The sequence below is a fragment of the Leuciscus leuciscus genome (assembly GCF_965113295.1).
Source record: "Leuciscus leuciscus genome assembly, chromosome: 24".
In the NCBI taxonomy this organism is placed as follows: Eukaryota; Metazoa; Chordata; class Actinopteri; order Cypriniformes; family Leuciscidae; genus Leuciscus; species Leuciscus leuciscus.
Genome location: NC_138723.1, coordinates 9,576,270 through 9,588,339, shown reverse-complemented (window position 1 = coordinate 9,588,339; position 12,070 = coordinate 9,576,270). Strand labels below are relative to the sequence as shown.

Here is a 12,070-nt window from a genome sequence, read left to right as displayed (position 1 = left end):
GGTGCGCTTATGTCTTCGTCTCATATGGACGTTATAGGGGTACCCTTTTCGTCGTATGTTGACGTATGGTCAAGACCCGTCAGTATATGACGTTTTCGAAGCAAAGAGGAAACGGACACCGATGGACAATACAGAGCAGGTTACTTTTGAAATAAAACAAAGTCTCAACTTTCAAATTCTATCAATTTTATTACGAAATTTAAACAATAAATTCAGTTTTGGCGCACTTTAATGTGACGATTGGGGAGTAACGGATTACATGTAACGGCGTAATGTAATCAGGATACAAAAATCCATTAACTGTAATTCGTTACAGTTACGTCAAAAAACGTAGTAATCAGATTATAGTTACATTTTGAAAAAAGGGGGAATACTTTCAGGATTACAATGGTTTAATTTAAAACTTAATAAATCAGTATTTTGGCATAATAACACTATATTAAGCGCTGCTTGATTATACAGTAGTTCCTGGTTCTGTTGACAGTAATGACTCGCGTGTGCGACCCGCTGGTGCACGCGCAAATAACAGCTGTCTACAATCTCCTCAGACACTGAATGAATCACTGCTACCAGTAGAAACGTTGCCCGCGGGACAAAAACGCTTTCAATTCATGGAAATTCCGCTGACATTTTGTTTTCAAAGAAGAAAATGCAAACAACATGGTTGTACCAAAATGTCCTTTCTTAATCTCTTCTCACTTAACGGGATGTTCGCTGCCTAGGTAACGAACTCCCACTGCCAACGCCCCAAGTTTAGTCAGGCAAATTAAGAAAGATCACGGCTTTAGTCAACATGTAGCCTAGGCTTATTTTAAAATAAAATAAAATAAAATAAACTACAATATTTAGATTGTGTAGAAATGTTTTTTCCTTGTACATGTTAGTTAAAAATAAAACAAAAATAATCTGTAATACCATACAGTAGCCACTAGATGTCTGTATAGCCCTTTACATAAATATTCAGGGCTGTGTGTTCCCAAGTTGTGGAAATGAGACATGATTGCTTAGTTTTAATAGGTTTTTAGCTACAACATAGTTACTTACAGCTATATGACATTTTCTTAAATAATTTATATTTTGCAAATATTTTACACCGGACCATATTCTTAATAAATAAAAGGTTTTCAAAAAAATTTATATTTCTTCTTGCTTGACTTTATTTATATATGTGACCTTGAAGTAATCAGATTACATTACTTTCATATTGTGGTACTTGGATTACGTTACTGAATACTTTTTTCATGAATTAATTTTAACTGTAACGGAATACATTTTTAAAGTAACCCTCCCAAGCCTGCGTGCCAGATCGCTGTAGCAAGCGGCACGTGAACTGATTATCTCTAAACTCTTTAATACAGCACCAAATAAACATTAATGAACATTTAGAAGGAATGTTGAAAAATACGGTAAAACTTACCGAAATTTATCATGTAATCGATCAATAAGTCGGTGTTTTTCAGCCGCGGAAAGGTCAAGAAAAATATAACATTTACCTCAGGAAAAGCCATTTAATGAGCATAGCATGTTAGTTCGCTTGAAAAAATAACTAGAGAGAGAAGTATTTTGCTCAATATATACACTATATTGCATATTTATTATATTTTTACTCATATCATTAAAAAAAATAGCCTATAATGATGTTAGGCCTATTATAAAATACCACATTATTAATTTGAGTTGTTCATTTTAAAATGTAATAATAATACCAGCTGACATGCCTCATGTTTACAGCATTATTTGAGAGATTTTTTTCCTTGAGAAAAATTAACATGTAGCCACTGTACCTCATATTTATCCAATTGAATCATATAGAATCAAGATCAGAATCAAATCGAAAGCTTATGAATTGAAATCGTGAAATTTGTGTCAAGGACTAATAAAAACAGAAGAGAGTAGGCTACCAGTCATTGTACGATGTAAACATTGTAACATCTCACTAAACTTAATGAAATTCTGTTTACCAAATGTTTTGACAATGACAATACACTTATTGTGAAGCAATTTTTTTTATGCGCTTGTATGAACTTCTGCCAATATGCTATGACTCTTTTTTAAATATGATATGCAAGAGTGAGGGAGACATTTAGTTAGCATGTGAGCACAGCTGCAAAGTTCATATGAAAGCTAAATGACGCACGCTAACCAGTGAAGCAAAGATAATTAATATGCGTTAAATAAAATCACTTACCGTGACACAAGCAAGCATGTACCGGTGAAATGCAACAGGTACTGTAATCATTTACTCTCCTGCGGCCCTGAAATGAGACAATAACAGTGTTTGTCAAGGCTATTACGGTTTGCTAATGGAAAGTGCTGAACTTTATGAGGGAAATACCCAACATCTATCCATATTGCCCTGTCAAAACAACACTTAGAATAAGGACTATAATACAAAAAACCCACAAATTACTGTTGCTAAAGAGCTTTAAGCTTTTAAAAACCACTGGAGTTGTTAGCTCCACCACTAAGATTAGCACAGGCTTACGCTATGATAACAGTCTTACATAAGCACAGTCTAGACAGATGTGCAGGATAAACCATTATTTCATGTTTTTCTGAAAATTGTAGGTCCACTCTGTAACTCTGTTCCAAAAGTTACCTCAGCTTTTCAAAGCATAGGTGAAGTAGGCCTACACACTGCAAAGGTTTGGGAATGACAACCACATTTTATGAAGTGAATCCAGCCGCTCTAGCGATAACCACAACAATGTTTAGGTGTCTCATTGTAAACAAGACAGATGAATGCCAACAGTTTAACCCCAGTTTTGTTGACAGAAATATTATACGCCATAGTCCAAAAGACACTCTGTCATACTTCCATATAGTAGGCGAAAAAAACAGTATGTGACAAGAGTATGTCTTCATTCACAGTATTCATAAAACAGTGAACACTTTACTATCCCATGAGGCCACGGGAGAGGATTTGTGAATGGCACCAGTTGGTCACGTGACAATGACAACATGCTGGATGTACAGTTGTGGTCAGAATTATTGGCACCCCTGGTAAATATGATCAAAGATGGCTGTAAAAAATAAATCTGCATTGTTTATCCTTTTGATCTTTCATTAAAAAAAATCACAAAACTCCAACCTTTCATTGAAGTAAAGGAATTGAAAGTGGGGGGGAAATCACATTATGAAATAAATTATTTTCTCCAAAACACGTTGGCCATATTTATTGGCATCCCTAGAATTTTTTATGAGTAAAATATCTCTAAAGTATATTTTAATTTTTAACTTTTTAGCACACCAGGGTGACTAAACATGAAATTGTCTAGCTATGACTTGTTTGTTTCATAGGAGTTTAAATATGAGGAAACTCAAAGGCCAAATTCCCTTATTCATCCATCACTGAGTAAAACCAAAGAATATAGTTCTGATGCGCAGCAAAAGATTGTTGAGCTTCACAAAATAGAAAGTGGCTGTAAGAATATAGCTAAAGAAATTAAAATCCCCATTTCAACCATCAGGGCAAAAATTAAGAAGTTCCAATCAACTAAAGATGTTACGAATCTGCCAGGAAGAGGACGTGTGTCTATATTGTCTTAATGCATGATGAGGAGGAGAGTTTGAGTGGCCAAATACTCCCCAAGGATCCCAGATGGAGAATTGCAGAGATTAGTTGAGTCTTGGGGTCATAAAGCCTTTTAAAAAAATCAACCAACACCCTACATCACCACATGTTGTTTAGGAGGGTTTCCTCGCTCGTCCAAAACCAAACTCCAGCATATTCAGTTGTCAGACACGACCGGAACTTCAAATGGGTTGGAGTTTTGGTCAGATGAAACTAAAAAATAGCTTTTTGACAGCAAAGCCACCAGATGGATTTGGTGCTTACAGGTATAAAAAAGTACCCCATGCCTATGGTTAAATATACTGCTGAATCTTTAATGTTGTGGGCGTATTTTTTTGCTGGAGGTCCTGGACATCTTGTTCATACACAGTTTTATCATGGATTCTAGCAAATACCAACTGATAAAAAATCTAAACCTGACTGCCTCTGCTAGAAATCTTATAATGGGCCGTGGTTGGATCTTCCATCAGGACAACAATCCAAAACAAACATCAAAATCAACACAGAAATGTGTCACTGAGCACAAAAAGAAGCTTCAGCCATGACCGTCCCAGTCCCTGACCTGAACCCTATAGAACAGGGTTCCTCAAACTCGGTCCTGGAGGGCCGCTGTCCTGCAGAGTTTAGCTCCAACACTGATCAAACACACCCGAGCAAGCTAATCAATGTCTTCAGGATCACTAGAAACTCACAGCTAGCTGAGTTTGATCAGGGTTGGAGCTAAACTGTGCAGGACAGTGGCCCTCCAGGACCGAGTTTGAGGAACCCTGCTATAGAAGATGAGTGGCTGAACTGAAGAGGAGAAGCACCAACATGAACTTGTGAATCTGAAGGATCTGGAGAGATTCTGTATGAAGGAATGGTCTCTGATCTCTTGTCAGTTATTCTCCAAACTCATTGGGCATTATAGAAGACTCAGAGCTGTTATCTTGGCAAAAAGGAGGTTGCAAAAAGGCAATAATTAATAAAATGGTGCCAATAATTATGGCCAACATGTTTTGGAGAAAAACGTTTATTTCATAATGTGATTTTCGCCCCACTTTCAATTATTTTACTTCAATAAAAGGTTGGAGTTTTGCACAAAAAAAAATTATGAAAGATCAAAAGGATAAACAATGCAGATTTGTTTTTACAGCCATTTTTGATCATATTTACCAGGGGTGCCAATAATTCTGACCACAACTGTATATGTCTGGGTTTCATTCATACTATACATATTCATAGTACTAGAAATATATGGTGGAAATAATAAGAGAATGCTTTTCTGAATTCAGCCATACTTTTTTAACAGTAGCAAATGCGTTTCTTAGAAAATACCGACAGTATTTGATTTTCTAGGTTCCCTCTGAAATTGCTCATGAGTTTTTCACATAGGCTAGTAGTTTTAGATTTTTGAGTAAAAATGATCATTAGCCTTTTAGCGACAGTAGCTATTTGAGGAGATTCACATACTGACTAAATGTAATTGCTAACAAGTAGCCTACCTCACACATGTGAGTTTATATGCTTGATTAATGTATAGAAACTTATTACCAACATGTTTTTTTACTTATTACCAACAAGTGTGTAGGTTTTTTTTTTTTTTTTTTTTTTACATGTTCTTAATCCAGTTTTTTTGTTCATTGACGACTATTTTGTATGACATTCATGTGTGTATCTTCCCCAAAAGTGTGAACATTGAGCACCATGAATTTCTTTCTTCTGCTGAACAAAAAAAGATATATATAAGATACCCCATTGACTTGCAAATACTATGGAAGTCAGTGGGGCCCATTAACCGACCTTCATTCTTCAAAATATCTTCTTTTGTGTTTAGCAGAAGAAATAAATTCATACAGGTTTGAAACAACTTGAAGGTGAGTAGGCTTAATGATGACAGAACTGTGACCATTTAACTATCCCTTTAAGTCAGAGGTATCATTTATTTTGTGAACAAAACGTGCAAGGAAACCTTATTTTAACCCAAAACCGCTGAAGCACAAACCTGTTGGAACCCACAGAGAATTAACTTACAAAAACACATCATAACTGAACAGCTGTCGTTCTTCTCACATTTAATAAAATAAAAGTGGCAGCGAGTATTCATAGCTCTGATTTCTCTGCACACTGTATGTCTCTTATGGGTTCCTAAATATTTCCCCACCTGAAAAACCTGTCCCGAAGGGCTTAATGGAAATCAAGAAAACCAGGGGCCCTCGCATGATCACACAAAGGACCACTAATAGCAACTAGAGTCTCTTCATCGTGAAGTTTAAAAGAGAAAGATCTCTTAGCAATCCATCAGATACATGGAAATGGATTAGAGAGATTTGCTCTAATGATTTACCTATGGCAGTGCACATCCTTCAAGCACAAGACAACAAATGCAAAGGTGTGTTCTCTGTCAGATCGGGTAGTAGGTAACACTAAACTCCTCTAAGCGATTGTCTTCAAACGCAGTAGATGTGTGTCATTAGCGTTCCAGTGACATTCTGTTCTCCAACTGATTTGAGTGGCCCTATAATTATCTCTTGTCCAGCTGTGAATGCCTTTGCTAGCTAATGACACATTGGCATTGAAATCTTATTCCAGATGAATAATGGGTTTGGAAAGTGGTCGTGGACACGAGAGAAAAACAACGTTTTTTTACTTACCTACTACGTTTCAGATCTTACACTGAAATGTAGTTTTCTCTGATGCATTTAAATCTGAGCCCAGAATGTCAGGATTAATTGTGGATGTTAAAACAGTTTTTAGACAAACAAGTAAATAAACTTTAATATTAATGCAAAATGTGGATTTTATCAAATGGAATAGGTGAGTATAACACCATAGAGTTAATAGATGATTTCTTACGTGTTTGAATCTGAATGTTATAGGATGATAGGATGATAAAATAGAAGATGACTGGATGTCCCATTGCAGTACAAAAACAACGTAGTTGTAAACTAGTGTACTCAAAGTTTACTATTTAAAGCATACTTAAAAGTATACTTTTACATAGGCTACTAAAAAGTTGCCATAAGTATTGAAGAAGTACATTTACAATTACAAGTATTCTTCTAGTACATATATTCTATGTTATATATAATATATAGTTCTATATTAGGATGCTTACTACATAAAGTATTGTTCACCATAAATTAAGGTCACCATAGTCGAAGAGCGCCCTCTTGTGTTTAAATAAAACATCTCTCAAACTTTTCTAAAATATTATATGGGTAAGTCCTGGGATTTGATGATATTTTAACTTGGATTTTTTGAATTTTTACACAATTCATTTTCTAAATATTAAGCACATATCAAACCTCCAAACAGATCATATTTTTCCACCTCTTATTATTTTTATTTTAGACCTTAAAACCTTTTATCCTCAACCCTGTAACGGACGAAAGAGAATTGGTTTAAAAACGATTTTGCACAAAACATCCTCCTACTGCTCATGTGTCGCTCATAACAATTTGATAATTACAAATGTAACATTTATGATCATTTTCACATCTTATGGGACTGAAGTTAAAAATAGACAAATTGTGTGTGTCTGTGCTCTCTTTATTTTTGTGTAAAAAAAAAAAGAATGTGACAAGGATAGTGTGACGGTGTTGAAGACAGGTTTGAAGGGAGAATGTGCCTTCAATTTTATATTTTATATTTTGTCTCTCTATCATATTGTGCTCTTCTTTCTGTGTTTCTTTTCATAGTGTCGGCCCAGATCTGGCCCACATCTGGTACACGTGGATTCCAGTAATGATTTTGGTAAGTATATCTTTACTAAAACCATGATATTTTTTGTATAGTTTTCACTAAGTTTTCAACCCCGAAACAATGAGAAATATCAATACAGTGACAGGGTTGAGTGTGACGGGGTTGAGGTTTTTTGCTCAAAATGGCCACTGCTCCTCATGTAGTGTAGGAGAGTAGACCACATATGGCAGCAATGAAATATGTATATTATATATACAGTACTTATGGATTAAAATACAATTTTGAAAAATAATAATGTTCCATCTTAATTTTTATGGGGTTGAGTTCTTAAGCTTTGCAGCACCCTCCCTGACTATAATACGCCTCAAATATATAAATAAAAAGTATGAAACTACTTATCATCTGCATTAGGGTAGATGACAAATAAGGGTGAAACAGCATTTTTTAAAACAAATTTCTAAATTGCTTAAGAATTGTATGAATTTGTAAAGTACAAATACTGTTGTTTTTGAAACTGTTAGAGGTTAGCAGATTTTTTTTCTCATTATGTAATTTATTAAGCTTTTCTCACAGCTCCAGGCAAAATATGTCCTGCGGTGTGACATGACATTACTATAAAATTCAAATATTGAAATATTATTCATGTCAAATACAAATCAGGTATGTTTTATGTTTAACAAGTATTCTTAAAGAATGATCATTAAAATTCTGCATATATTTTTTTTTCACAGCTGTTTTTCGATTATATTCTTTGCTTGTGCCATCTTTTACCTCTCACTCCAGTGGAAATATTGTTTAAAATGAGAAAAAATATTTGAAAATGTTTATTATTTTTTTATATGGTTATATTATGCAATGTTTTCAAATGCATATAATTATATAAGCTAGTTAACATAGTAAAAGTCGTTTAATTGTGTTTGAAGTGATGTCACACCACAGGACATCCCGTCACACCACAGGACAAAATGAGACACTGCATGAACATTTATGGTGAAATTTATTGAATACTTTTGTAACAAACAAATTCATTTGCATCTCTATTTGAACATTAATGAAAATCCACCATATCAGTACAATCTTATTACTTAGTGTATGAATTTGAACTAAAAACATAGTGAACAAGACATACTGAATAATTAACATTTTGGAGGTGTCAGATCAGACCCAGTCATAAAGACCATTCATTTCTATTTTTAACTTAAAAGACTAAACAAATATCTTGTTTCTCAGGGGAAAGTCATTAAAATCATGCTAAAATAATTAAAAGCATGTTAAAATCATCAATTCAGCTCTTTGAACAAAGATTCCAGTGAACAAGAGAAATCTGACTTCATCATTTCCCTGTACCTCCTAAAAACTGACAAATCACTTTAAAAACAATGATCAGTGACTGTTAACATACACAACAAACAAATGAAGACAGATATATATATTTATGCTTAATATATGTATAATATAGGTGTATTATATTTAATATTTACAATATTTGTTTAATATATATATAGAGACAGAGATATATTTATATTTATGTTTAATATTGCAAACATAACAGACGAGAATCTAGCTAGACAACTGATTTAATTATGTCACACTACAGGACGGGCTGTCACACCACAGGACTTTTTCACTTTTGCAGCCATTTTGAGTAATTGCTATACAAGACTGACCTTGGGCATTACAGTAACTGAATAAGTTCATTGTTTTAAACCTGAATATGATTCTTTTTTTTAAATATTTTTATTTTTTCTCGAACTAGATCAGTCTAGATCAGTCACACCACAGGACTATCAAAAATGGACACGTTCATGGTCTGACAGAAATGATAAAATATATCAAATTAATAAGAGATTAACACTCACATTTTAACCTCCTTAGCACATCCAAACATCTGGGGGACTTCCTGGTAGGGGGCTTGACTAAAGGACCCCTATGGCTGTCCATGTAACTGCCAGTACAAAAATCTAATATCCTATGTCACACTGCAGGACAGCATTTGTGTTTCAAAACTAAATGTACTGTAAATATTATTTTAGTACTTTTTAGCATTTTGAAAACTTAAGTTAAGTAAGTAAATGCATACAAAAAAATGCCAAGGCATTTATTAGCTGCTCCAAGCATACCTGCTTTATTTTACTAATATTTACATTTGATGAGTCATCAATGTTACAGTCACACCGCAGGACATTTTGCTATTCACCTTGAAATATGAACAACACCAAATAAATTTTACGTCCCAAAATCATAATATTTAAATAAAAAAATTTCTATGCCCCACTGGCATGTGTTGTTTTAATTGAGAAATGCAGTTCAATAAACATTTACACTTGATTACAGAAAAAACATGCGTCACGTCATCTGAAAGAGACCTGAATGGTGTAATTTCTGGTAAATGATGTCACATACGGGTGGAATATAAATTAGAATGTTTGGTTTGAAAGGACTGAGGGACATAAAATTATAGTCTGTTCTAATAAAAAAAAAAAATTATTATATTTTTCACAAGAAAGTTACACAAATATACACAATATTGTTAAAAATATAAACACAGTGTACATTTTGTTAAATATTTTCTAAGTACAAATTCAGTGAAGTTCTTCAGAGACATGATAAAATACTTAGTGTAAGATAGAAATAAGACATTATGATCAAAAGTATTTAAATGCAATAATAATTTTTATCCATTATAACTGACATATTAGTTATATTATATTATATTAGTTATAATGGATAAAAATAATTATATATATATAACTGGGACTGAAATATCAGAGAATGACCCAATTCATTAATAATATGAATAAACTGATTTTGTTAGATGTTTGATAGAAAATAAGAAAAATAAAATAGCTCGTAAAATTTTAGGCTTGACCTCTTGAGGTGTAGGATCACATTTTTATTTCCTAAGCCTTGTTTATATATAGCCTTGACTATAATGTTACAATTTGTGTAACATTTTTGGTGGAAAAAGAGTTTCATTATTGCAAATCAGTAAGTATAGAAGTATAGGAAACTGAAAGATGCATGTTAGATTTAGGTAAAATTATGAATGACAAAATAATTTACACTACAGTAATTGATTAATTGACAAAATTTTCATTTTTGGGCGAACTATCCCTTTAAATGCGGTAATTAATCAATATGACCGTAGTGTCTTTTTCTGGCCAGACGGTGTCGCCAACGTCCTTATCAATAATGTCTCCCTCACTTGGGCTTTTCTGTAATACAAATGAAAAGTGAGTGAATGGGGGTAAACGTGTTAACATGGTGACTGTCTTGAAGAGCGAACTGTTTTTCTTTTCACAAAATATGAATATCCTCAACTAGAACAGTAATGCAAAATACATGTGGGTTCAGGAGAGACCCTTCAGCTAGGCCGTTTGCATAAAAAAGACCATTACTTTTGTCAGGGTTTTATAAAATAGAACATAAATTATTTATAACATACATTTGCATCACATATCTCCCCGGTATTGTGCACTATTGTTTATGTCGCTTTGTATAAATGGGATCTATTTGCTATCTCTGTGAGCACACACCTAGCTACTGTATACAATATCGAAATCAATCTATAGTGATTTCAAATCAGCAGTGAAGCAGGAACAGAAAGTGTGCATGAAAAAGAGTCAAAGGATTCTTTCATTGGCAAAAGTCGAGGAAGACCATACAGTAGATTCCCATGAGGATGCTCTTTGTCTAATTGAGGCATATTAACCATTTCAAGAATATTTTCGAGTTTACTAATATGTCCAATGCTCATTACATTTCTTATTTCACCAAGAGACATATAAGGTGCAAGAACAAACAGATTCACATGGTATCCTGACGTTCAACTAAAGCATTTCTGTCTCTTTAAAATACATGCAGCCTACGCCTCGAAAAGCGGCTCGTTCCGGCTTTGCCCCTTTACATCTTTATCCTTGCCCCCTACATGAAAATAGTACCGTGTAGCCTACAATAATCAACAACAACATCCAGTAGCACATTCTGTTGAAAAGCAGCACTGTTTCAGGATCTAACCGAGTCATTTTATGTTTAAACGCGCACATCCACAGCTCAATCCATGATGCGAGCATCTGTGGCGGAGTGATATCGATTCTGAATCTCACTGCTCGACGGATCTTCGAAATTGCGAATCCTACTATGGCGAAGGCTTGGCTAATGAATATTAATGAGGAAATAAGAAGGTTGCTTGGTAACTTTGGAGAGTAAAGCTGGGAATCGTAAGGAATGTATAAGGATTCTGGTTCCATTAATGATTATTTTATTACATTTGAGGGGGGGGAAAGGAAATTGCAATTCTTATATCTGCTGCACTCAGTCCATCCAAATGGAAATATTTCAGATTTCAGCAGAAGAGATATGATTTTCCAGACTTTTTAGAGGTAGCATACATTCAACCGCTAATTGGTTCTAAAATATGTATTTAAAACAAATGCTAAACAAACAAACAACGTGGATACATATTTATGTATTTAAATAATACTTTACGACGAAATATATCTTGAACTAGGCCTACACCTTGTCATATTGTAGGCTACAACCAATAAAACAATACTGATTTCAATCTCACGACCTCAAGTATCACTTCACGTAAGCCAACAAGTTTCAGTAACGTTACATTATTCATTTCGAGTAGGAAATGACGAACGTATTAAGCTTATGGTCCAATAGTTGAGTAAGAAAAATGTTTTTCCACAACCCTATTATAGCGGAGTGCTCGGCTCATGAATATTGATTAGATAACGCAGACGTCACGTTGTTGTGTTCCAATGGCACAGGCCTGGCTTTTTAATATTAAAAAGGAACACTTCG

At 34.1% G+C, this 12,070-nt stretch overlaps 1 protein-coding gene across 2 annotated transcripts in view; it reads right to left on the bottom strand.

Moving 5' to 3' along the window:
- The window catches only part of anxa3b (annexin A3b), a 255,961-nt gene that overhangs the window by 166,804 nt on the left and 77,087 nt on the right, over positions 1-12,070 (bottom strand). The window lies entirely within an intron of this gene.